Raw genomic sequence first — 26,171 nt, forward strand, 5'->3', positions numbered from 1 at the left:
GATCCTGTTAGTTGATGGTGTTGTTGACTTTTAATGTATCCTTGCTGATTTTCTTCACATAAACTCAGCTGATATCACAGGGTGAGAGGTGAGAGAGGGTGGCCTCACTCCACTGAATTGTAGTGAAAGTCTGTGGCATTCTGTGATCTCCACTAACACTGTGGTGAGGAGAGGCTAATTATTACCTAGAGGGTATGAAAGTCCTGGCTCCCAATGAGCTTGTAAATCTAGGCTCATCACTAGGCCTTTGCTTCCTGGGTGTGGGTGGAACCACAGTTATTTTGTTCTCTGTTTGTTTTGTTTTAAGTTTTGTTTTTGTTTCTGTTTTTTGTAGTATTTGGCTGGAATAGGCTGGTTATTGTCTAAAGGTTTTCTGTCTTGTTAGGCTGTCTCTTTACTGCTCCTTTGTCAGAGAGCCTGATTTCTTTTGTCTGCATCCATTCTCATTTCTAGATCGCCAGCTTCTCCAATTCTTAAGTCTGTGTGTATGGAGCAAAAGAACTTGAAAACTCACCACCCTATTGTTCCTTGGATATCGAGATCCTTGACCAGTCTGCCTTTTTCTGTCTACCTATGAGAGTCTTTGCATGTTTACTTTATTTATAAGATCCAGGTTTTTTAGGTATCCTTAGTAGGAAGAATAGGGGAAAGTATATCTCCATTTTCCTAGAAGTAGAAGTCTTGAAATCATTTTTAATTAGTCATTACTATATGGAGTGAGTCGCTACTCTGAGGATTTATGCATATAATGAAACTACATAAATAGTAGGAATTTTGGTGGCATGTCTGTTTTTCTAAAGCTTCCTGCTGATTAGAAACATAGATTTAAATAACTGTGAGTTAGGATAGGTAGTATTGGACCCTCAGTACTATTCACACAGTATTGCACAGAATACCATTGCTTGATAAGCACTTTTGCTTTTTTAACTGAATAAAAAGCAATATTATTATTTTAGTTTTACAATTGAAATAATTGTGACTGATAGCGAAAGTTACCAAGAGCCTGCTCCTTTTCAGTTGGTAACTGGTAGAAAAGCATATGGTCCCCTCTTTTGTGATCTTCTTTCTATGGTGATCCCTAATTTCATTTACTCTTTGGCTCAGCCCTAGAGTTGTTGCCGGGGTGGTGGGTGGGGGGGAAGGTAGCCAGTATTTTCCTAGTTTGCCTCATTCAGAGGAATTAAATTTTGAAACTTTAAAAAGTCACAAACATATGGCATGAGGTTTTTATTATTAAAAAAAAAAACAAGGTGTCATTTAGTAGTGGAATAAAGGGAGTAATTGGTAATTTTTTCGCATCACCAAGGCTTCATAATTAAAGTAACCAGCTTAGTGTTGGAGAATTTACTGGTGGAATTTTTACAGAATACCATCCTTTCCACAGTGTCAGTGTCCCTGTCTTACATTACTCATTCATAAGGCTGGGGAAACTGGAGCACGATATGATGCAAAAGATATAAGTTGACTTAAAACAAAAACCTTCTTTGAACAGATACCTGCTTGTATGCTTGGCATTTTTCAAACGGAATTGCCCTTACACCTACGTGCATTTCACACTTTCCAACATGCTGTCTAAGCAGTCGTCAGTGAGGAGCATGTGCTAGCTGGTAGGCAGAGGCTAACTAGATGTGTAGACCCATTTGCTTAGGGAGCAGTTGAGGGAAGCTTTGGAACCTCAGGAGGGTTGTTGATGACCACGGAAGGCACAGTGTTCTCAACACTTTTTATGCTAGACAGAGGAAAAGACATCACTAGCAGCAGGTTTATGGCTATAGTATAGGACTGCAGCCTTGGCTCTACAGCACAGTTAGAAGAATTTTGGAATCAAGAACATCTGCATTATCCGGCTTAGATTTTATTGCCCACCGTTGTCTTTCCTCCCTCACGCACACTGTTCACTGTTTACTGGCTAGAGAGCAGTGTACTCACTGGCGGCATCATAGTATTTATTAAGCCCAACTCTCTGTGTATTTTATACCTCTACTCAAGAAATGAATGTGGCTGGAAAAAATATATATGGCTTTCTTTTTATATATAGAAAGAGAGAGAGAGAGGGAGATAGGGAGGGGAGAGGGAGGGGGAGGAGAGAGAGAGAGAGATGGAGAGGAGTTTGATGCCATCTTAGTATCATAAGCATAAACTTCAAATTGACTTTAATTCTTGTTTCAACCATTTCTTTCCTCGAATCTTTAGCACCCTTTCTACTGCTTTTTCTCAGCTAATTTATTTTCTCGTATTTCATTGAAAAAATAGATAGCATCAAACAGGAACTTATTGCTGTGGCTAATTCCATCAACCTAGCTACACCTGTATTCACATACTCTGCCTTCCTTCCGTTACAATGGGAGAAGTATCCTGGGGTATCCGGGTGGCTCAGCGGATTGACTGACTCAGTCTCAGCTCGGGTCTTCATCTCAGGATTGTGAGTTCAAGCCCCATGATGGGCTCCACGCTGGGTGTGGAGCCTAGTTTAAAAAAAAAAAAACTTCAGTGGGAGAAGCATTCTGAAGCATTCTGTTTCTATCTAATAAGGTCAGCCCTCTTCTACTTTTGCTCTGGATTTCATCCCATTTCACCTGCTCAGGGACCTTCTGCAGTTATGCTCTTCCTGTTGGCTTATAACCATTTGTGTATATGTGGATTTTGGTAGCGCCCATCTTTAAAAAACACAATAAAAACAAAAATAAAAATTTTTCTCTTGATGCCTACATTACTCTCTAGGAACCCATTTTTCTGCTTCGCTGTGGAGCATAAGAAGTTATCCACGGTTACTCTTTCCTTTCCTTTTATTCTGAACTAAACTTACCTGGTCTAAATTTTGCCCCTAACCATTGTAATAAAATATTTTCTTTTTTCTCCCAAGTTTACCAGTACATTCTGCCTTGTATACCCAGTGGTCACTTCCTTATATGACCTCTTAGCTGCATTCAGCACCATTTAGTATCACTGCCTATTTGAAATAGTCTTCTAATGGCTTTCAGGATACCGTACCCTCCTGCTCCCCACTCCCCACCCCCAAGTTTCACTGATGGGTCCTTCTCGTGCTGATTTTTTCTCCTTTGCTCTACATCTAAATATTGGAAGGGCCCAGATTTAGTTTTAGGATTTTCATTTCCTATCTGACTTTCTGGGTGATCTCATCTAGTCTGTTCACTTTAAATAGTATCTATCTGGCTCCTCAAGCCCTGTATCCCACCAATTTATGACTCTAGTGCTGACCTCTCCTTTGAGCTCTAGAAATATATATCCTACTACCTATTTGACACTTCCAACTTCGTTGTCTAATAAACATCTCAAACTCAACATGGCCAACAGAATTCTTTATCTCCCTATCCAGTGCCATTGTCAAGCTCATCAAGCCCATCCTTTCAGACTCTTAAGAAATGGCATCAAAATCTACCAAGTTGCTCAGGACAGACTTGATTTTTCTCTTGACATCATACATTATATTCAATTCATCACCCAGTTCTGTTGGTTGTATCTCCAAAATCTATTCCAAATTTACTTCTCTCAGTCTTTCCTACTGCCATCAAAACTTGTAAGGTAGACCAGGGCTAAGCAAAGTGTGGTCTCTAGGCTGCTTCTGGTGAGCTGTTTGTTTCTGGCTTGCAGTGAGGTAAGGGAGTGGCACGAGGATATAAATCAGCTACATCAGTAAGTACACCTTTAGTTTAGCCAACTTTTTTTTTTTTTTTTAATAGTAAGGCTTCTTTGATGAAAACACATTGCACTGATTTACATTCTGATGCAAAAGCTCCTGATCTTTCTGGCTTATTGACAGGCTCATTATTGGCATAAGGCAGTGGACAATAGTAGGAAAATAGCCTAGTTTGATTAGTGGTGGTCTAGACCACTGTTGACGGCCTCCTGTCAGCCTTCCTTTAGCCAATGTCTATATAGTAGCCAAGAAACTTTTTAAAAATTTAATTGGTTTAGTTCATTCATTTCTTTACAAGTAATTCTACTTAGAATACAATTCAAACTTTTTATCTATTTCCTGCCTACTTCTCTGACTGCATTGCTTAGCAGTTTCCCTGTTGCTCCTTCCAGGCCAGCTACACTGTCTGCATTTCTCTTAACCATGAACTCTAAGCTGGTTTCTGTCTTTATCTTTCTCTACCTTTTTCTGTCTTCTCCTTGGTGTGCTCGTTCCTTCATTGGAATGCTCTTTTCCTCAGATCTTCTCGTAACTACTTTCTCTTCGTATTTAGGTCTCAACTCAAAAATCACTACCTAAAATAAGTTCTTCCTAACCCTTCAAATACACTAGTGTCCAGTCCAGCTGCTGGTCACCCTTTACATCACCGATCAGTCACTATCTGAAATGATTTCATTTATTTACTTTTTTGGTTATTTATCGCTTAACTTCCAATCCCTGGATTCCAGTCCTGGCTTCTTGAGAAGTGAGATTTTCTCTTTTTTGTTCATGGTGTGTGGTGTCAGCATTCTCTAAATATGTGTTAAATGAATGATCATTCAGTTCATTGGTGCTTCATAAACTAGAACTGTTTTATTATAACGCTATTACATGGCAGTATCAAAATAGCATTCCAGAACTATAGAGTGTGCAAGAAATGCGACATCAGTCAGGTAAGATGCCATTGACAATAAGAAAATGCAGAAAGGGATCTTTGGTAAGTTTTCCAGTCTAGCGTGTGTTTGTTTGTTTATTAAATCTGTGTTAATCTGTTGATCCCAGAATCTGCAAGTGCCTTTTCCAGCTGCTCTTAAGTGAACAAATTCGCTCTTTAGTTAGATTGTTTTAAAAAGAATCCTTATCACATCAATGAAAAAAAAAACAAAAATAAAAAGCACCTTTTGTGTAAAATTCACGCTATATAAAATTTTCCATTATAACCAGTGCAATATCTGACCCATACTAGGACCCAATAATAATAGCTTTTGTTATTGAAGGACAATTACAGATAATTAGTTGATTAATTTGTATAGTTTGTATACAAAATCATAATCCCAGATTAGGCAGGAAATTGAGAACCTTTTCTGACTGAGAACAATCCTACTCCAGTGTGCTATGATTTTTGTGGGTGTATTTTCATGTATTTGCTTAGAGGTCATAAGATATACTGATGAAAAAGAAGCCGTGGGTAATTATTTTATAAAGTTAAGTTGTTATCTGGTGTCATGGAAGGAAATTTACTAAAAACCTAATTTGAAATTCTCATCATGTGACTAAACAACCTTGTCTTTTTTTTTTCTTGGTAGACTTAATTAGATACCACAATCAAAAGGTAAACCTGCTTCAAAATTTCCCATTTATTCCAGTCTATGAAATTTTAGTTTTTATATTTGTAAGCCCTTCATTTTCGCTTTTTCTCTTTTTGGCTTTTCATCTTCTTCAGTTTATAAAAGACTTTTCCAAAATAGAGCTAAAACAGAATCTGACATGGTTAATTGATTTTTTTCCCCCAAGAAACAGGTGACAAGTTTTTAGGGAATTTTAACGTGAATCCACCTCTGGAATGCAGATGTAGTTATCATAAAATGGAAGCTGAAATGGCAATGGTGCATGCTTCAGTGGTTGACTCAGTTATAAGTCTTCTTATAAAAGGGGGGGGAGATGAACTCAGGGTTGTATGTTCAGAAGTAATCAAATTTTACATTAAAATCTTTGAAAAAAGCTTTGGGTAGATCATTAGTGGCAGTTTTAGGCGTTACTGTTATTTGTATCCGTGGAGAACTTAATGATATCCATAGTTGAAACTTGTAATTAGGCCTTCGAAAAGAGGAAAGATGATAGATTTCATATACTGAAATACAATGAAACTTTTACAACTTACACTGTTTCATACAAATGCAGCTGCTACTCTGCCTCAGAATAGCATTATCCACTGGATGAACAGTTGAGCTATTGCATGATTCATATGTCATTGCTAATGTCAAGCTTCCCTACTACTATTACCCCATCATTTTTAAAAATATTTCCAGCTTATAGAGAAATTAAAAGGATAGTAAAATGAATATTTTATATACTCTTCCCATAGATTTACCAATTGTTAACATTTTCCAGGTTTATTTTATATCTTTTTTTTCCTCTCTCCCTATATACATATTTTTTCTTCTCTGAATTATTTTAGAGTTACTTGCAGATATTGTGGGGCTTTACACCTAAACACTTCAGCATGTATCTCCTAAGAAGCAGACTGAATACTATTATACTTGAGAAATTAAGCATTAATAGATTCTGTCTTCTAATATACAATTCATCTTCCTACTGTTTTATGAAAGCGTTTTTTGGCCTCTGACCTTTCTCATCAGTACCAGGTGATCCATTTCTTTAAGCAGCTTTCGAGCCCTTTGAACTCTTTCTTGGACACTTAGAGATTGGTATATCATTTTACTTCTACCTCATTGTCACCCTTTTGTATTGAAGGTGTTAGTGTTCACTGAAACATTTGCCTTTTTTCTTTCATGTCTTTTACTTTTGGCTTAATGATGTTACTGCTGTCTGTATTCATGTTATTCTTCCACAGGGATATTTGGATATAGGTAGTGATTGTGCAACATGACACATTACCACTTCCGTTAGGCTCTTAAGAAATTCATGATAAAACTGTTTTAAAAATCAAATTAAGGGGCGCCTGAGTGGCTCAGTCATTTAAGCGTCAGACTTTTGATTTCAGCTCAGGTCGTGATCTTGGGGTTGTGGGATCGAGCCCTGTGTAGGACGCCATGCTCAGCAGGGAGTTTGCTTGAGATTCTCTCCCTCTCCCTCTGCCCCTTCCCTGCTCCCATGCTTGTGCTCACTCTTGTTCTCAAATAAATAAATCTTTAAAAAAATAAAAATAAAATTAATTTTTTTAATCTCCCTTCAAAAAATAAATTAGTGATCTTCTCAAGGGAGTTTAATGCATTGGTGATCCAGATTGGATTTTCTAAGAATTTATGATTTTCAGTAATAAAAATATATAGGCAGAAGGTTATTCATTATTTATAATTGCAAAATATTGGAACCTTCCTAAATTCCCACTTAGAGGAAAATGGTTGAATAATGTGGTATATAAACATAATAAAGATTTCACACCTATAAAATAATGAACTTCTCTATAAACTGAGGATGTAATTCGCTGAGAAATACTGTTTACTGGAACAAAATATGAAAGGGTACTGATGGGATGCTGTCCTTTTTGTAAGGAATGAGAGTGGTATCTAATCCCCAATCACCTGCCTGTCCTCCTTCGTACCTTTATGCTGTCCCTCCCACCCACATTGTGTCAGAGTTATTCTCTGTGACCGATAGCCTAATGGCAGAGCTGATGGTATGTCACTTCTGAGATGGGTCATAAAAGGTTGTGGCTTTGGTCCTGGGCTTTTTTCTTGTCCTCTTGGATCACTTGCTCTGGAGGAAGCAAGCAGCCATGCTGTGAGCTACCCTATAGAGAAGCTTCTATAGAGAGGTACTGAATTCTGTGAGAAACTGAGGCCTGCCAGCAGCCACAAGAGAGTACTTGGTAGCATATTCTCTAGTCTACAGCTTACCTGCAACTTTGTTAAGAGATGTTAAGTCAGAATCATCTAGAAAACCACTCCCAGATTCCTGACCCTCAGAAATTATGTGAGATGACTGTTCTGTCAAGCTGCCAAGTCTTGAAGTAATTTTTAAGGCAGAAATAGATTACTGGTACACAAGGGAAAATTTTTAAAAAGATTTATTTAACTGATTATTATTAGAAGTAGTATTATTGCAAAATTAAATACAGGAAGGCTAAACCAGAAAACATTGAAATTGGTTACCTATAAGGGTGTGGGGACTCCATTGGCAAAGAAGAAGGTAAGAAATTCTCCATAGTATACCTTTTGATACAGTTTTAACTTCTGGAAGCATGTTGATGTTTTACATATTCAAAAAATAAATTAAATCAAGAATGGGAGGGGACCCTAAAATTTGAATTCAAACAGAAACAAATGAACCATCTGCATTTCAAATAAATAACCACATTGCGAGAAATAAGTATTAATCCAAGTAACTTTTGAACATAGCACTTTGACTTTATACCCTCAGTCTAGAAGGGAGGAAAAAAGGTAATTTCAAACACACCTTGGGTTCTTTTAGGTTGTTTTGCATTGATATGGGGTAGTAACTCAGAAACTATTTTATGTATATTTTAAGATTGAATAAATGCATTGGGAGCCAAGGCTCTTACTATAGCATAAGAAACTTACAAATGTGGAATGTGGGAAGAGAAAGGAGAACCTTGTGGAGTTGAATTGAAGGTGTAGGTTTCAGAATCATGGGTGGTGGCTGGGGGAGAGGAATCTTCTAGGTCTGCTGCAGAAAAGCCTACAGGCGGTATGTCACCTGCAGCAGTGGAGCACCCCTACTTCCATATCTGGGTTTCTACATGCTATTCCCTTATATGCTATTAAAAGAGCTCTTTGAAAAAAAAAATAACGGATTTCAGGCTAGTACAGGAAGGTATAAGATGAACCTGGAGCATCTTAATTGTGCAACGAAGTAAGGAAGTGCTCAAAAAAATAATGGGGGAGTGTCAAAAGGACACAGGAGACTTCTTGAAGGGATTCCCACTGACCAGATCTGGGACAATTTGAGCAAGAAAATAGATAGGGATAGTAATGGATTATAATCCATTAGATAAAATAGGAATAGATATATTTATACAGTGATTAATAAGTGAGCGAATGAATGAACGGGGAGAGGTTCTTTCTTGCTGTTAGATTGCCTGTTGATAAATGTGGTGGGACTGTTGGAGATGGAAAGTCACTGTTCGCAGCCATCACAGTGAAGACTGGTTAGGACAAGAAACATTAGCAGATGCTGAATCTCAAGGACCAGATTTGATGAGGTACAGTATATATATGCTGCTGGTTCTCAGCATGTCTGCCCGTAGATTATTACTTGGGAAAACAGTAGCTGTACAGTGGAGAAATCTGACAGTACCTTTTTTGGGAAAGCAAAATTAATATCATCAGTGAGAGTCAAATAACTTTTGTATGCTGGCAGATGTAATACTTAAAAAGGACATAACATCTCTTATGTTCTATTCTAGCCAGGGATGCATAAGTAAATCTCATGAAAAGACATCAGACAAATACAACTTTAGGCACATTCTACCAAATAATTGGCCTGTATTTTTCAAAAATGTCATTGTCTTGAAAGACAAAGACTGAAGAATTATTCCAAGTTAAAAGAGATTAAAGAGACATGACCACTAAATGCAAAATGCATGATCCTGGACTGGAGGGGAAGAATGCTATAAAGGATATTATTGGAACAATAACAAAATTGGAATAGTTTCTCTCTGTTAGATGAAAGTGTTGTACCAGTGTTTAATTTCCTGAATTTAATTACTTTGCAATGCTTACATAAGAAAATATCCTTGTTTTTAGGAAACAGATGCTGAAGTAATAAAAGGGAAAGAGACACGATACATTGCAACTTTCTGCAGTGGTTCAGAAAAATTATTTGTTACTTATACAGACATACACAGAAATACGGAGGGTGATGGGCAAGAAAAGATTCTTCTCTGCCTTCAAGGTCTTCCAGCTGGACTAAGAATTAAATTTATGTGAGACAGATTACTAGGAGAAAAAAAAAAAACCAAAGTTTTAGTACATGTGCATGGAGGCCCAATCATGAAATAGAGACCTAAAGAAACGACCAAGGCATTCTTATACGTTTTAGACAGATAATATATTTGTGGGGATTGACAGGATAAAGGAAACAGGTGTTTGGGAACTCTAATTAGTAGGGAATTCTAAGCAGAATTTAGGCTGAATTAGTAGAAAAAAAGACAAGGTTTGTTCCTATACCTTTCAGGTCCCTATCTCTGGTGATAAGGATATCTTTTTACTTCTCAGTACAGGGAGGGTATTTTTCGTATGGAAGATTTGTTTCCTGCTTTCAGGAGGACAGAGGAGGGTCTAAGTGTCCTTTACACTAGTTGTTTTTTAAGTAACTTATTTAAAATAGTATATCAAACATATTTTGGGGTGACCTGCCCTTGGCCCCTATAGGGAAAAAAGAGAGAGGGGATGTAAAGCACATAGGTGAAAAGTTAGAAATTGAGGAGTCTTGGCAAAGAATATACAGGAATCCTCTGTACTAATTTTGCCGTTTTTCTCTATGTTTGAAATTATTTCAAATAAAAAGCTTTTTCAAGTTATCACTGTAGGCAAAAAAAAAAAAAAAAGTGACAGAGTTTGATTAATAAATTATATAGTCATTCTATACTATTTTATACTTTTCAACCCCAGATCTCGGTGTTGTTTTTTTCAAATTACTCATGTTTAGGAAAAGCTCAATCTTTTTTCTTTCCTTTACATTTTACTTCTAACTGCATTTGTAGTCTTTTCTGTTTATTATTCCCCCAAAATTAAATGTTTATATCTATTCTGTGAGTAGAGGTCCAAGTGCGCATGCCTTGTTTTAGATCAGAATACCATTTTATGAGCCTTGTTACGGTTGTTAACTGTCTTTGTTTTCTGTCTTTTTCTGAAGAAAACTCTTGGGCATTAAATTTGTTGAGGTTGTTTTGCATTAAATCATATCTGCATCCTTTTCTCTTGTTTTACTTCAAAGAACCCAATACACTCAGTGTTCTTTGGGTGAGGATATATTCACTTCCTCCTTTGAGCATGCATCACCTTAGTGGCCACTAGGTAGGTCCTAGTGCCCTGGAAGCTTTTTAACCGAATTAGCCTTCTTAGTTTTGTGTATCTGTTATAGGTAGGCGAGTTGGATTTTCTCTTCTCAGCGAAAGGATTGGGCTCACTTACAGTGTGAATAATTTTGAGTATCTTAAAATTGTGCATTTGATTATCAGCCTCTGACAGTTTAAATTGCGTGACTTTTTTTTTTTTTTTTTTTTGGCGTGGGCATTGAAAAGTCATCGGAACTGACAGCTTGACTGGACATGAAGAGGAATACAGTGAATCATATGCTCAAGTCTTTTCGAATGAAAGAGGAAAATGTATAATTAGCTGAAATGACTATGAGTATTGTTTTATATGTGGGTATTTCTTTTTAAAGAAGTAATTTTTAGAAGATTAATTAGACAGGAAATCAGTGCTTTACAAATAGACCATCCATTGATTTGTGGATTATCAGAACTTCGTCATCTTCAGGTTAGGTTATAATCCTTTACTTTCTGAACAGGACTAACACTCTATGTATCAGTTTTTATTTATGTTCTCTCCCTCTTGTTTTTTCTTTGTGGGGAGAAATTCATTGCTCTTAATTTTAGTTATATGTATTTGGCATCAGTGTTTTGAAATAGGCCCTGAGTAAAAAAGAATCTCCACTGATGTTCTAATCTTTCTGTGTTGTTTTTCTATTATTCTATGACCCTCCGTTGCACTGAAAGTGAATGATGTATTGCTTATGACAGGACATAAAAATGACTCTTATTTTTTAAGAAGTCATTAGAATGCCGGTGGCAGTAACAGACAGACATGAGAGAGGTATTCTTTTCTCTAGAAGAGCGACAAATTTTGTGGACTTGTTTGAAAAATAAGTCTTCTTTCATTTTTAAAAACCGAATAAGGGAGTATAAAATAACTGCTTGTCTGTACTCTTTATACAGCAAAAAGAAAAACATGCCAAGTAGAAATATTAATGATTTTTTATAGAAGAGAAGGGTAGCCAAGAATACAGAAGGGAAAGAAACTCATGAATGGAAGCAATATTTAAATGCTTTATACTTAGTATCATCATAGCAAAAGTTTGTGATTTTACTCATTCTTTTTTCTTAAGGATGTATTTTTATACATACCTTTCTTGATATTTTAATTCTTAATTAAGGGACATTTGACAACTTAAAGGACTGGGGTTCATAGAAAGTTCTTGGATCCTTTTATATTTCTCTATATTTACCTTAATCCTGGCTTTCATGTCAGTGTTAACTCTGTTCATTATTTAAAGAACATTTTGGGCCAAATTCATGTATAAATGTTGTGGGTGATACTTTGAATTATGGCAGGGTTTGAACCGAAACATCTAAACTCTTGGAGAAGAAAATAGCCATGATCATACAGCCACATCTGTGTGCGTGTGTGTGTGTGTGTGTGTGTGCGCGCACGAGCTCGTGCTCACGCACCTGTGTTTATATCCATTTTACGTGATTACTCATTTTCTTTCAGAACAAAGAGATAATATTATTGAATGATAGTTTGTATATTTTGTTTCTTAAAGAAAAGAGAATGGAAAATATTATTCCAGATATTTTTTACTTTAAGTCCTTATGTGATAATTTTCAGAGGAAAGTGGTTAGATAAAAGTTGATATATTTTTTAACATGATTTGACCAAAGAATTAAGGTAAAGATAGTCTCCCCTAAGAAATATTTAAAAATATAAAGTAGAAAAAAATTTTTTAATATATTAAAAACTGTAAGAGTCTGCTCTTATAGAAAGGAGAATGGCAAATTTTTTTTGGAATAGGAAAAAAAAAGGGGAAGATGACGTGCATAGAGCCCTACAAGAGAAATGCGTGTGCATACATGGTATGGCTGGTGCCGGGATCACAGAGCTAAAGAACACTTTGAGGAATGAATAACTGGAAAGCTTTCCACAAACTCGGAGAGAAAGGGAAATGGGGTGAAGATGCCCGGAAAATTTTACTCATAGAGAACAGAATGAGTGAAGTCCTTAGGAAGCTACATAGATGGCAGAAAGACTTAAATTTATAAAATGCCTGACCTCTAACAGTTTTCCTTCAAAACAAACGATTGTCTTAACCATTTTTATTATTAAGTTAACTTGCTTCCTATGAACCTGAATTGAAAAATATTGCTACTGTTATCATCACACTTTGCGAATGAGTTTGCCATTGTCCAGTAGGGTGATGTAATTTAAGTCTGAATGTTCTCAGTGTTGTTATTTAAAACAAATGAGAGCGCTTCCTTATAGGTTCTTTAAGGTTAAAATTCAGCAACACTAGCGTATTTTTAAAAACAGATCTATCTTTAATTGGTATGAAAACCAATTAGGCTTTCAAGTTGCCCACATTAACAAACCGTAAGTTGTTTCAACATAAGGAGAACAGCTTAGGAAAAGTTTTTATCGGTAGGATGTGAAAGTGGCTTTCTTTTGATTTTGACCAAACCTTTCTCTGTGGGCTAAAACAAATGAATTTTATTTGTTAATTGAAATGATAAAGTACATATGATTGCTTTAAGATATATTGCATAATCTTTATTATTCCTATCTACTGTGTAATCATGTACATATAATTAAGCTCTTGTTTCCCTAAGTATTCAATGAAGGACCTTGTATCTTTTCATCACGTAGGATAATACTACATATATTTACTATGTTTTCTGTGTTTCATGCAGTTCAGTAACTTTCGTATTTATCTCTGATTTAATTAAGTGGGCTTAATTAACTGCTGAAGCTATTCCTCAAAAATGATGGTGAGTTCTTAGTGTCACAGTCCATTTTGGTTTGTGTTGCGAGTCTGTTGCAGTGAGGAGGCGAATTGAAGGGTGTACAGAAGCAATAGGACTTCTTTGAGTACGTTTGAATACTTAGAATCTTGTATTCATTTTCCCTTAAGACACTCATTTCTGCATATGTCTTCAGGTAGATTGTGTAAAGCTTGGTATTCCAACGTAATCAGGAAAGTTCAGGAGCAATGGGAGATGTGTTTTTATTTATTCAACAAAGGATAATTGCAGAAGAGCATCATGGACCTCTGTAAATCTTTCCACTGTATCTGAACTCTTGAGCTGAAAAATACTTATATAGGGAATATATCAAAAGGCCTCAGTGGTAATTTTGATATTCTTACATCTTCATCTTGTCAATGTTAGGTTTATCCTTCAATACAATGCTATATACTATTTGAGTTACTTATTGGAGAATTGTTCACTCTTGTCCACTTTTTGTTAGATTATAATATTGGAAAATAATCACTATCTGACTAGATCTGTTATATTCAAGAATCTTAGGTTATATGGATGGCAGTGACTGAGAATTACATTTGGCATAGCAAGAGTCCTCCAAAAATAGATTCATTTTCTTTCATTTGTAAATTTGCGCTCAGCTAATCAATAGAAGTAATGTTTTCATTATCAATTATATGCTCCTCTTGAGAAAGAAAATAGCACCTCATACTCATGAACTGTCGTGACCCATCTAGGCCACAGACAAAAGCAAAGTCATTGAGAACCACAATCTAACCAGACATCCTCCTCACATGGCTGATAGTAGTGTCAGCTGCCTTTTTAGCTAGCCATACAATTGCCCCCATTTTCTAGCAAGACAAACCTCTGCGTCCTTAGGCCCTCCTCCCAAGTCTCCCAACAAAGCTCAAATGCTGTAATAGATTCTTTCTAACACTCTCTTACTGAAATGCCCACTGTTTCCCATCTCTTGTGTTCCTCCTCAGTGTGACAAATTAACAGACCAGCTTGTTCAACTGTAGCTGTGTCCCTGGTCATCTTTGCTTGGAAGGCATTGCCACTAAAACGTATTTCTTAAGATGCAAAGTATTCTCCCAGTGTTTAGAAGGTGAATGCTTTGTTAACTTTTTGTATGTATATTTTCAAATCGCATGTTTCTTAGCACTTATATATCAGTCATTTTGTTATTTGTTAAGTATATAAGGATACTGTCACAGTTATTTACACAAAACCACCTGATGGCCAGTTATGATGATATGTTACGTGCCTTCCTAAAACAACTTCTGGAATTACTGTTAGTTCCAGTATCTTCCCCAGGAGACCTATCTCCACAAGTTGTTTTCTGTAAAATATGAAAGTTTTTCAGTTCAGTCTCTGTCATGAAAACTATAGATCTTCGTTTCACACAAAGCAGAGAATGAATCTTAAAGCTTTTCTTAGTTTCACTCTTTGGCAGATAACCTCAGCAAGTCTTCTTATATTTCAAGGCAAATCAGTGACCCCCTGGGACTTAAAACTTTTACACTTTCTAACAGCTACAGATAATTCTTTATACCCTGTTGTAGATGTGTTTGCCTTAAATCTTTTAAGGTTATCAAGATGGAAAACATGAGGCTGTCAAGAATTGGAAAATAGCTTGCTGAAATTTTGTACTAACTCACTCTTAGGTAGTCCTTGCCATCACTCTCGTGTAATTATTTGCAGAAGCCATTATAGAAATGGCTGGCTCTACCAATTAAACCACATTTACTCAAAATGAATGCATAGTATTTTTTGCTAGTGCAGAATGAGAGATTATGTAAAAGAAGAATCATTTTCAGCATTTGCATGGTTCTAGTTGCTGTTAATTATAGCTTTCTCTAAAATGTGTGACTATTATTACCTAATCACAACTTAGAAATGTGAATTTATTTGGAACAATTACCCACTTTTGTCACACCACGATTTCCACAAACATAATTTAAATTTTGTTTGTGTCTATATTCTCTTTGGGCTGGGGACAAATAATTTGAGATGTGGCAAATGGGCCAGAATAATGTCATCCTTCATAAGCATGACCAACCATGAACTATCTCGCTGTAATTTTGTCAGACTGTTCTTTTTATGTATACAATAAATCCTTTAATGTTGTCCCTGAAATAAGACTCAATTCCATTTAGTTTAGAATATTGAACACCATTTTTTCCCCTCTTACTTTTTTTTTTTTTTTTAAGCCCTAATTTCTCATCAGGTCTTTTCTGGAAATAACTTTAATTCTCTATTTAAAATGAATAATAGTACCTTTAGTAGAAATGTGTTAATTCTTTCCTTGGTTTATACCTGCAAAGAAAATACTACTAAATAAATGCACATACTTTAGTATCTCATAAAAATTCATGTAAATTTAAACCCAAACATAGAAAATTCATTATTTTACCTCTTTTGGAAGACTTTCATAGTAACTGCATGACTACAAGTATATAAATACTACACTTCTTTATCCCTGTTGTCATAAAGCAGCTGATTATGCTATACTCCCATAATGGTATGAAAAGATGAATATTTTATCGTTTATTTTTATATAAATTTTAAGTCTGTGAAAGGAAAAGACAGATCAAGTAAAAACCAAAATCTGCTTTATTAAATGTCATTTAATATGAGAAATTATCCAGAGAGGTTTGATTTTTACTCATATTTTGGAGTCATTTATATATATCGTGGGCAGTGAGTTTTTATTAAAAATCTATTCATTAAGGGGTGCTTGGGTGGCTCAGTTGGTTAAGCATCTGCCTTGGGCTCAGGTCATGATCCCAGGGTCTTAGGATTGAGTCTAGCATCAGGCTCCTTGCTCAGCAGGAAGCCTACTTCTCCCTCTGTCTGCCACTCTCCCTGCTTGTGCGTGCTCTCTTTTTCTGTCAAATAAATAAAATCTTCAGAAAAAATTTATACATTAGACATAGTCTTGAAAAGAAATATAAAAGAAATCTGAGGTGTACCATTTTACACCCATTAGGATGGTACTCTTTTAAAAACCCCCCTTAGGGGCATCTGGGTGGCTCAGTCAGTTAAGCAGCCAACTCTTGATTTCAGCTCAGTTCTCCATCTCAGGGTTGTGAGTTCAGCCCCCACAATGGATGTTCTTGGGGATGTAAGAATAGGCAAAGAATGCAGACCCACAAATGATTTTTCGTACAATATAGAAAATGTTAACGGTGCACAGAGGAAGGGAACCATTGATTCTCCACAGAAATTCTTAAAGCCAAGAACTCAGCACTTTTTATACCCAGGTTGTTCTCCACTTTTGAGGCCTAGTATTTTCTGTCTAACATTTTTGTGTATTTTTCCATTTAGAATATTTTGTTTTTCCATACTTTTGCTCAACAGTGTCAAAAAAATATGGCCTAGACTAAAACCAAATGATCTTATTCAGTTTCACTCTCCAGTTACTTCTTGGTCATCTAAAAGCTTGGCATGAAACAAATGCAGTAAACAAACTGAGCAAAAGGAAAAAAATACAGTTCTTTCCCAGCTTGTTCTTAGCAACAACAGTATTATTCTGCCAAATAGATAGCACTTTCTTCTGTATCCATCAGGAGGCATCAGATGACTAGAATCATTATGCAAAGCGTGAACACAGGAAATTAAGGTCTAGAATGAGGGTAAAAGTATGTTTGCTTGTGTGTTTGCACTGGTTTGCTTGTTGTTTTTCAAGTTAGAATTTGTATAACCTTGGAACCTTTTCCTGAAGATAGTAATAGGTAGGAGCTTATTTAACTTGAGTTTCAAATGTGCCACTTGTAAAATTTCCTAAGATATTAATCAATACCTACTAATAAAGAATCAAGAAGGAAGGAAAAGGAAATAGATATCTCCAATCTGCCAGTCACAGATTTCTGTGCTTTATTTAGTGATTACTCTGAGCTGATGTACTGAAGATATATACGCACACACACACACACACACAGAGAGAGAGAGAGAGAGAGAGAGAGAGAGAGAGGCATGAGTTAGTCGGTGACTAGCAGAACTGATCCTGAAGCCAGGCTGGTGATGTCATTATTAAGAAAGCATAGTAACTCAGAGGAAAGGATTGTCAGACGCTTCCGTAACTGTGGCATGGCCTTGTAGAGTAACATTGGTTTATGTGGCCTTGTCCATGTCCTATTGGAAACAATCATCAGCAGGGCTGACTTGAACTTCCCCAGTATTTACCATAGTACTAATTCTAGGTTACTTTTATTTTTTGTTTATCTCAAAACTCATGCTTTAAAATACTGACTACTTATATAAGTGCATGTTAATCTTCAGCTGAGTTTCATAAGGATTGCTGCATTGCGGGATTGGTACATTTCTATTACAGACAGATAAAAATATGCCAAAATCAATATGCATTTCATGAAATCATTATATGTAAAGTAAATCTAAAGTTAAAAATGAACAGAAAACCAAACACATACGAAATAGAGTAACGAATTCATATTTTTCATTATGACTTAACATTATTGAAACATGGGGTATACTTGAAATCAGTAGGTCACCAACTAGGATTTAAAAAAATATCAAGTGTCTGTAGGATAAGAATTTATTACCAGTACATACATCTTTCTTTTGGAATGAAGTTTTTTCTCTAATGAGGAAATAGAGATTTACTCCTTGTGAGGTTCCATCTGTCTTAATAAGGTTCTATCTCTTTTGGTGCAGAGGAAAAAGGGTAATTCGTTTGCATGGTTTTTCTAATTATCTTCTCTTGAATAGCTTTCACTTTTTCTTGAGAATCATTTAAAGCACTCTATATTTTTCCCACTATTTTATTTATATGGTACATCAGTTTCTATAGCTTTCTTCTCATAGTGTGATTACAACTTTCTAGGGACCCAGAAGAATTCTTAGGGCAGTAAGACAAAATGCCTCCCTCTCTTTTCATAATATAAAAGCCATTTTATTATAGAAAAAGTTAGTGGGGTGTGGAGAAATCTGTTTCCTCAGAGTCCTTAAATGTTAGTTAATCAAAATTCTTTCACTGATGTTAATGAAAAAGAGGTCCTACCTCCCTGGTGATTTCCAGGTGGAGATAATAAACAGTCATTAGTAAATCAAATGCTTTAAAAATTTGAAAAGCATCATCATCATCATCTTCACCACCACCACCACCACCACCATCATCATCATCATCATCATCATCATCACCTTTACTGCAAGTCAAGCATTGTTGGGTGTTTTGTGTATGTTTGTTACCCTGACCCTCAGAGCAGCCCATAGGATAAGCATTATCTTTCTCGTTTTATGATGGGAGGCATGAAATTCAGAGGAAGGTTAAATGATTTGGTCAAACTCCCTTCGTGAGATAGTAGCAGACCTACGATTCATTCAAAAGGTGTGGCACAAAAGGTGATGCTTTATGTTGTGAGTTACCAGTGCTTCCCGAGCCAGGCCCAGGCCACGCCTCCCCGTGAACAAGTGCACATCCCTCCGCTTCTTTATGCTGACAGTCATGAAGTGAGAGGAAGAGAAAAAAGATCAGAGACAGTGGTCACACACCATCCTGACTCCAATTAGAGCTTTTTAGCTTCTCCTTTTACGTTTTGTCTGCAATAAGCATGTGTAGCTCTAGGAGAGCCTCATTATTAACCCTTATCTAATAACTAATAATCTTTTTTTTAATGTTTTTTTATTATATTATGTTAGTCACCATACAGTTCATCCCTGCTTTTTGATGTAAAGTTCGATGATTCATTACTTGCGTATAACACCCAGTGCACCATGCAATACGTGCCCTCCTTACTACCCATCACCAGCCTATCCCATTCCCCCACCCCCCTCCCCTCTGAAGCCCTCAGTGATAACTAATAATCTTACCTAGTATCAAAGATTATATAAAAAATCCCAGATACAAATGAAATGTTTTTGCCAGAAAGACTTTGTTTTTGAGTCAGTGAAGAAAAAAATTATATATATATCCTTTTATATTTTATAATATATATACATATATGTATATCCTTTTCTAGAAAATTATTTCTGAGTGAGGTACTTATATAACATATGTTTTAAAGGGCCTTGCGAATTACATAAAAATAAATGTAAACACCATTTTAAAAATAATATTAAGCAAATAAACTTAAATCATAGCAGTGTTAAATTACTTGGAATCTAAAGCCATATTTTTAAAAAGTGGGTTGGAGACTTCAGCTGCTCAAGATTGGTTTGAATTTGCCTGTTGTCTTTAAAGGTGAAGTGGGGGAGTTAAAGGGAAGAGAACAAAGCACATTGTAAACGCTCATGAATCAAATTACTATTATTTAACTGACAAAGTTTGTTGTTTAAGGGTATTAACTATATAAAGGCAAAGATAGATTTGACATCAGGGACTGCTGGATCCAGGGACTCAAACTGCATCATGTATCTGAATGTCACTGTTTCTCTAACCCACCTACCTCCTTCTGCCCCATTCTCTGAGCGCTCTTCTGCCCCCTTCTCTGCTTCTTTCCCCTCACTCCTGTTCTTTCTCTTCCCCTCTCTGTTGTTTTTGTCCCTGCCCCTCTGTCTCCACTGCCTCTCTGTGTTTTGCTTTTTTGTTATTGTTTTCTTAGACTCTTCATGTGTTAAGGACCATGGTCGTTGGCAGCTCTGGGACCACAACTCTATAGCTTTTATTATTTTTCTAATGTAAAAAGAGGGCTTCTTCCCAAGTTGTATAGTGAGGTGTCTCAGGGAAGAACTCTGAGCTGCTTTTGTCAAATATCTGTATCCGGATCCGTCACCTGTGGCTGGAATATGATGATTGGCTGTGGTGGAGCAGAGCTCTGTGATTGGGAACTCCACTGCAATCACACAATCATAGTAAAGGAGGAAGATGCCCCACAGTAAGGAAGAAAGCACTTATCAAAAGAAAGATGAAACAGGCGTCTGTCGTGCTTTTCTGTTTGGATTTATGTTTTTCCCTAGGCTATTCCTAACCTGGGCCTAATAGTTAAAGATGGGGTGTAAAATATATGCATTTACAAAAAAAAAAATGTTAATTCTTTTGCATTTGAAAGGAGGCAGTTCCTCAGAATTTCACCAGTCTTTCTTTCAAAATATACAAACATTTTTATTGATAAAGATTGTTTTACATATCATTGCAAACTTAACCAAAGAGTAGAGTAGCTATTGTTTTTAGATATTCAGCATATATATATTTTTAAACAGCTTATTCTCCAAAAGAAAGTCATGCCAGGTAGACTTTTATTTCTTGGTTTATAGTCTTTAACTCCAGGCTTTAAGTTGAAGCCTTATTGAAAAAAATATTTTATTCCTAGCAACTTGGAGGGAATGCCTTAGAAAGTATGGTACTTTCCATTTATAGAGGAGCAGTATTTGAGAAGCAGCGTTCATCGTGGTTAAAAATCCTCCATCTGCTAAATACTAGTTGTACTAGGCACAATAATGGCCTCCCAGAAGTGTCCACGTGCTGTTACCCAGAACCTGTCAGTGTTACCGTTTGGGGTAAAAAGGACTTTGCAGATGTGATTAAGTTAAGGATCTTCACATGGGGAGATTATTTTAAGTTATCTGGGGGAGGTCCAACAATCACAAGGGTCTCTGTAGAAAGGAAAGAAGGCCAGTCAGAGAAAGAGATGTGACATGGAAATGGAGGCTGTAGGGATGCAGGGCCACAAGCCAAGGCATGTGCACACACCTCAGAAGCTAGAAACAGCAAGGAAATGGATTCTGTCTCAGAGCCTCCAGAATGCAGCCCTCCCTGCTCATCCATTTCGAACTTCTGACCTCCAGAATTGTAAGAGAATAAATTCATGTTTTAAAACATTAAGTTTCTAGTAATTTGTCACAATGACAAAGGGAAACTAATACGATTAGCTATATGACCTTCTATTTCTCAGTTTCCTCATGTGTAAAATGGAAGTAATAATAGAACCAAAACATTATTTGAGGATTAAATGAGTTCATTCGAGGAAAGTGCCTGTCAGATAGTAAGATCTGTAACTTTATATATGAACTGAACTTAGAGACTGATGGGTGGATCTCATGAAGAGCAGACTGAAGAATGCATGCATATTATAATTTATGTCTAAATTTATTATAATTAACAAGTATACAACTGTAACATAGACGTCATACATACGTAATCATGGATCTGGAAGGGACCTTAGATTTAGAGCTCAGCTAATCTCTTCCATTACTCCATCAGGATTCTGTACTGTATGCTCAGCTCTCTAACATCATTAGTCCATTGCTGAATAACTTAAATGGTTAGAAATATTTCTCCCATTAATTAAGCCAAATGCAGTAACTTCTTTTTGGAACTAGATTATATATGGCTATGCATTTTTCTTTTTAAGAGCTGCTCTGAAATACACGACTAAGAGGACACTTCCTGTAACTATAACCACCACCTCTACATTCTTAGTTTTTATACTGGAGGCTAAATAGCACCCACTCCCACCTTTTTTATTCTGCTGATACAATGTAAGTTTCCATTTGCTTTTTTGTAAATGTTACATTGATTCATTGAGTTTCCTGTCAAACCAGCTTCAGAGTAGTTTAATCTGGGCTAGTCTTAAATCAATTTTTAAGTATTTCTTGACTTGTATATGTGAACAGTCAACTTTCTTTCTTTCTTTTTCTTTCTTTCCTTTTCTTTTCTTTTCTTTTCTTTTCTTTTTTTTGTTCTAATAGCAGGCCATTGTATTTATCCGTATTACTCATGTTCTTCTGGTAGTGCTCGCCACCAGTTGCCATTATTTTATATCCTAAGCTCAGGTTCCTCAAGACCAGATTTTGTTCTTTCATGTTATCTAGATAACCTTTTTTTTCAAAGCTCCTTTTAAATTTCAAGAAGAGATGATGAATTTGTCAAGTCCTTTGGTCCCTTGCCCAGGAGTTGAGTGTCACTAGAAATTGGTCTATATTTCTTTTGGTAAGGTTGTTGATCTCTATAAGATTCAGTAAAAGTGGTCAGTGGTGTGTTGGACACATTATCTGAGCACACTCTCAGTCACTCCTTGGCATATGCATTTGAGTGAGGTAGCTTGTAAAAAGCTTGTGCTGCCTCTTGTGGGTCATCAGTAGCCATCACTGGTCTCTCTCTGGATACGCTAGTGTGGGGCAAGGATTCCTCAGCCCTTAATTAATGTGAATTCTCCTCACTGTTGCATACATCTATAAAAGCCCGATTTACCTACTAAGAAAAGCTTCATTTCCGCATTATCTGGTCGTTAATGTTCAGTACTTTGTATGTTTTACTCACTTCTGAGTTTCTAGCCTTCTCAGAGTCTATCTCAGAAACTTCATTCTTGGTTTCTTTGCACTTCCTAACTTCATCCATCCCTCTGCTTTTACTACTGTCCTTTCTTCTCTTCTTCTTCTTCCCTCTTCCACCTGCCCTTCCCTTTCTTCCTCTCCTACCCAGCACTCCACCTCTGCCAAATACATGTCCAGAAGTCATGCTCTGAATCAGAAGGCGCTTGCACCTCGGAGAACTGTTCTCACTGCAGAATTTGCTCTGACATCAGTAACGGTGTTTACTGAGCTTTGTAATCTTCCAGGTCATGATAGTCTTAGATGTTAACTGTCTAAAACAGTAGCTACTGGCCACCTGTAGCTATTGAGCACATGAAATGGGCTTAGTGCCACAGGGTAAAATGGTAATATTTTAGATATATTGGGTGAAATAAATGTATTGTTTAAAATTAGTGTCTTCTGTTTACTTTTTTTTTTTAACATGGCTACTAGAAAATTTTAAATAACATTATATGCCTGGAATTGTATTTGTATTAGATAGCATTTTTAGACACTCTAAATTAAGGAGATTCATTAACATGAAGAAAAAGAGAAAAATAAATTATACATTAAAAAGAATAAAATGCATAGTATCCTGGAACCATTTTGGATAGCTACGACTGCCCTTGCATATCTCAATAGGCCCAGAGAGCACTGCTTTATTGTTGCACAATCTGGCTGAGGTTCATAATAATTGGCCTTGATTTGTCAGGAAAGGCTAAATTATGTTTGGAATAACCCACTTTTGAATGCATACAGGTGTGTAATATATTTCATAAAAAAATTCCATCAAGAGCAGAGGAATTAAACTGCTAAATTAGCAGTTATGTTGAAAACTTGGCTATCTGGAGTGCTTTAGTCTTTGAGTGTTCCAAGAGAGTTAATTTTTATGGTAGCAGCTTTATAATAAGACAAGTGACAATTTTTTATATGAGAGTAGTTGACAAATTCATGGGAAGAAAATAAGCCCACCAAAGAGAGGAAATACCAAAATATTCAAAAACATCTTGTTTCTTTAGAAATGTTTAATATTTGATGTGAAGTATTTATATTAAAATCATTATTTCAAAAGAATTTTTTTGAACCAATATGTAGATTTGATCTCATCATCCAAGTAACTTTTGTTTGTAGTACCTGCAATCTTTGTCCTTGGCCATCTAGGTTTAGAAATGGTGATAAGCATTTCTTACCAGCAAATTCTACAATAAAATTATTGATAATGCGAAACTAAAAAATCTTGGAAAAACAAACTAATGTTACCATCAGTGTCTGAACCTCATGGCAATGTTGTATGCATGAAATGATGTGTGTCATAGGTTAATCTAAGCAGCTTTCTAAAAAATAAGAGGAACAAGGCACTTCTACTAATTATGTTCTGAAAAGATATCAAGCACTGAAAATTATATAAATCTAATTTCTGCCCTTCAGGAAATAATAACTAGGCAAACTTATATCGGCACATACAAAAGACAAAGAATGTTGACTCAAATTTCATTGTTACTAATGTAAGATTGTCTTAGACATGTTTCTGATAGAAATGTTGCTGCCCTGTCTTGCTAGGTATTTAAAATAAGGAACTAGATGATAAAACTGATACTAAAAGATGGGGTTTAGTATATTTCAGGTAAGAAAATGAAATGTACAGTTGACTTGTGGTTTTATGTCAACTCTACATAGGAGAATATATCCCAATAAGATAATTTTAAGATTATCTGAGATTAAATATCTTTTATTTCTCCTTTCTGCTACTTCAAGTAAAAATGTTTTTCTGACATATTTAGGCAGACTTGAAACAATTGCCAAAAGCAAAATACTACAAAATAATTTTTCCCAAAAATGCAGGTATGTCCTCTTCATTTCTTCAACTTTAAAGTCTTTTTCCATATTTTTCTGAAATAATAAGCATTCTCCTATATCTCCTTCTCGACTGAACAAAATAAGGAAAATAGATTAAAATACAAGAGAATAGTTGAAACCAAAAGTAGTCATAGTAGTACAATAGCCCATTGTATTAACTTTATTAAAAAAATGGTTAAGTAAATTAAGTGAATATTCTAATCTATATCAGATTTTTTTTTTTGAAGCTGATATTACGCTCAGGAAAAGGACAAACTGATTTTCCAGGCATTATATCTCAATAGCTCTTTTTATGGCCTTTTAGATACAATGGTTTTCAAAACTTCTCTTGGAGAACATTATCTTTAATATGTCTGAAATGCTTCCTAGCTGAACTGTGAACCCACAGTGTCTGTCTTGAAATGGGCTATACAAGAATGAAAGGCTGTTCAATTTTAACAACTAAATTAATAATTAAATAGACCAGCTATATTATTTAAATATGTTATTCTAACTTTTAACAGGTGTTTCTCAGTATATGAAGTCTGAATCTATAGTAATATATTCATTAAGTACAAACTGAAACAACAAAGTGCTTCTGTGGTTATGTTCAGCAAGATTATTGGACAAAGTATTAATCTAAGATCAAGATACAGATATCTTAAATTTTACTATTTAAGCTATGTAACATGATATTCGTAGTCACACAATAAAGCTAACACAAAATGACGTTCGATTCTGCAACATAATGTTCCATATCCTTCAAAAAAATAGATCAAATGTATTCTTTTGAAATATTATTCAGTGTCCTCCATTCCTTCGCAACATATTTGACATTGGTCACTTTTCCCCAAATACACCTTGATTTTTTTGAACTTCTTTGCTTATGTAGATAGTTACCCAACCTGCAGTCCATTTCCACATGTTAAAATCCTGCCCAGAATTGTATGGCCAAGCTTGTATGTGACTTGACTTCATGCTATCACTCCATATCATTCCAATTAAAAATACTGTCAAAGGGCAGAGATTTGTACAGTCCTAGTTTTGTCACTACATAGTTTTAAAATTGGGGGTCCTTAAAATAAGGATATCAAATCGTTTATCTTGCCAAGCCTGTTGTAAGATTATTATTTAGAATCAATGAACACAAACCTGAAGTTCTTAACCTCTGGTACCTTTATGAATCCAAGAAGCCTGTAAAAACTCTAAAACAAAGAATTGACTATATGTTCAAATGTGCAAGATATTTTCTCTCTAGGGAGGGGGTCTAAAGCTGGTCTCTTTAGCTCCTTAAGATGGTCCATGATTCACAAAATGTTAGAAGCTATCATTACCCTGATCTGAGTCTTCTATTTACACAGACATACCTAGACACACATAGTATCTCTATCTCTCAGTCACGCTGGTAAATATCTAAAAGCTTTAAAACCATAGTGCTTAGCTCTGTTATCTCCGATGAGTGGTCCTCAACCACTTTTCCTCAACACACCTGACAGATAATGTTCACACGGGTGATACACTTCCATCAAGAACGGTTTTGCGCTGCTGCCTGATAAATGAATGAGATATTCTGTGGGTTTGGTGCCATTCCTGGTGTTCTGAATTTATCACTTTCTCTCCTACGGGTTCAAGATTCAGTACACAATACAGTAGTAGCGGCTGTGTTATGTTTGGCGTATTGTAGGTATTGGACACGTATTTGTT

At 35.9% G+C, this 26,171-nt stretch overlaps 1 protein-coding gene and 1 long non-coding RNA gene across 3 annotated transcripts in view; one reads left to right on the plus strand and one right to left on the minus strand.

The window, feature by feature from the left end:
* Positions 1–26,171, plus strand: part of TNKS (tankyrase) — a 210,998-nt gene that overhangs the window by 81,899 nt on the left and 102,928 nt on the right. The gene's annotated exons all lie outside the window — the stretch shown is intronic.
* LOC121105647 overlaps positions 1–26,171 on the minus strand; it is a 156,263-nt gene that overhangs the window by 57,678 nt on the left and 72,414 nt on the right. The window lies entirely within an intron of this gene.

This window comes from Ursus maritimus, unplaced genomic scaffold (genome assembly GCF_017311325.1).
Source record: "Ursus maritimus isolate PB19 unplaced genomic scaffold, ASM1731132v1 scaffold_28, whole genome shotgun sequence".
Classification (NCBI taxonomy): domain Eukaryota; kingdom Metazoa; phylum Chordata; class Mammalia; order Carnivora; family Ursidae; genus Ursus; species Ursus maritimus.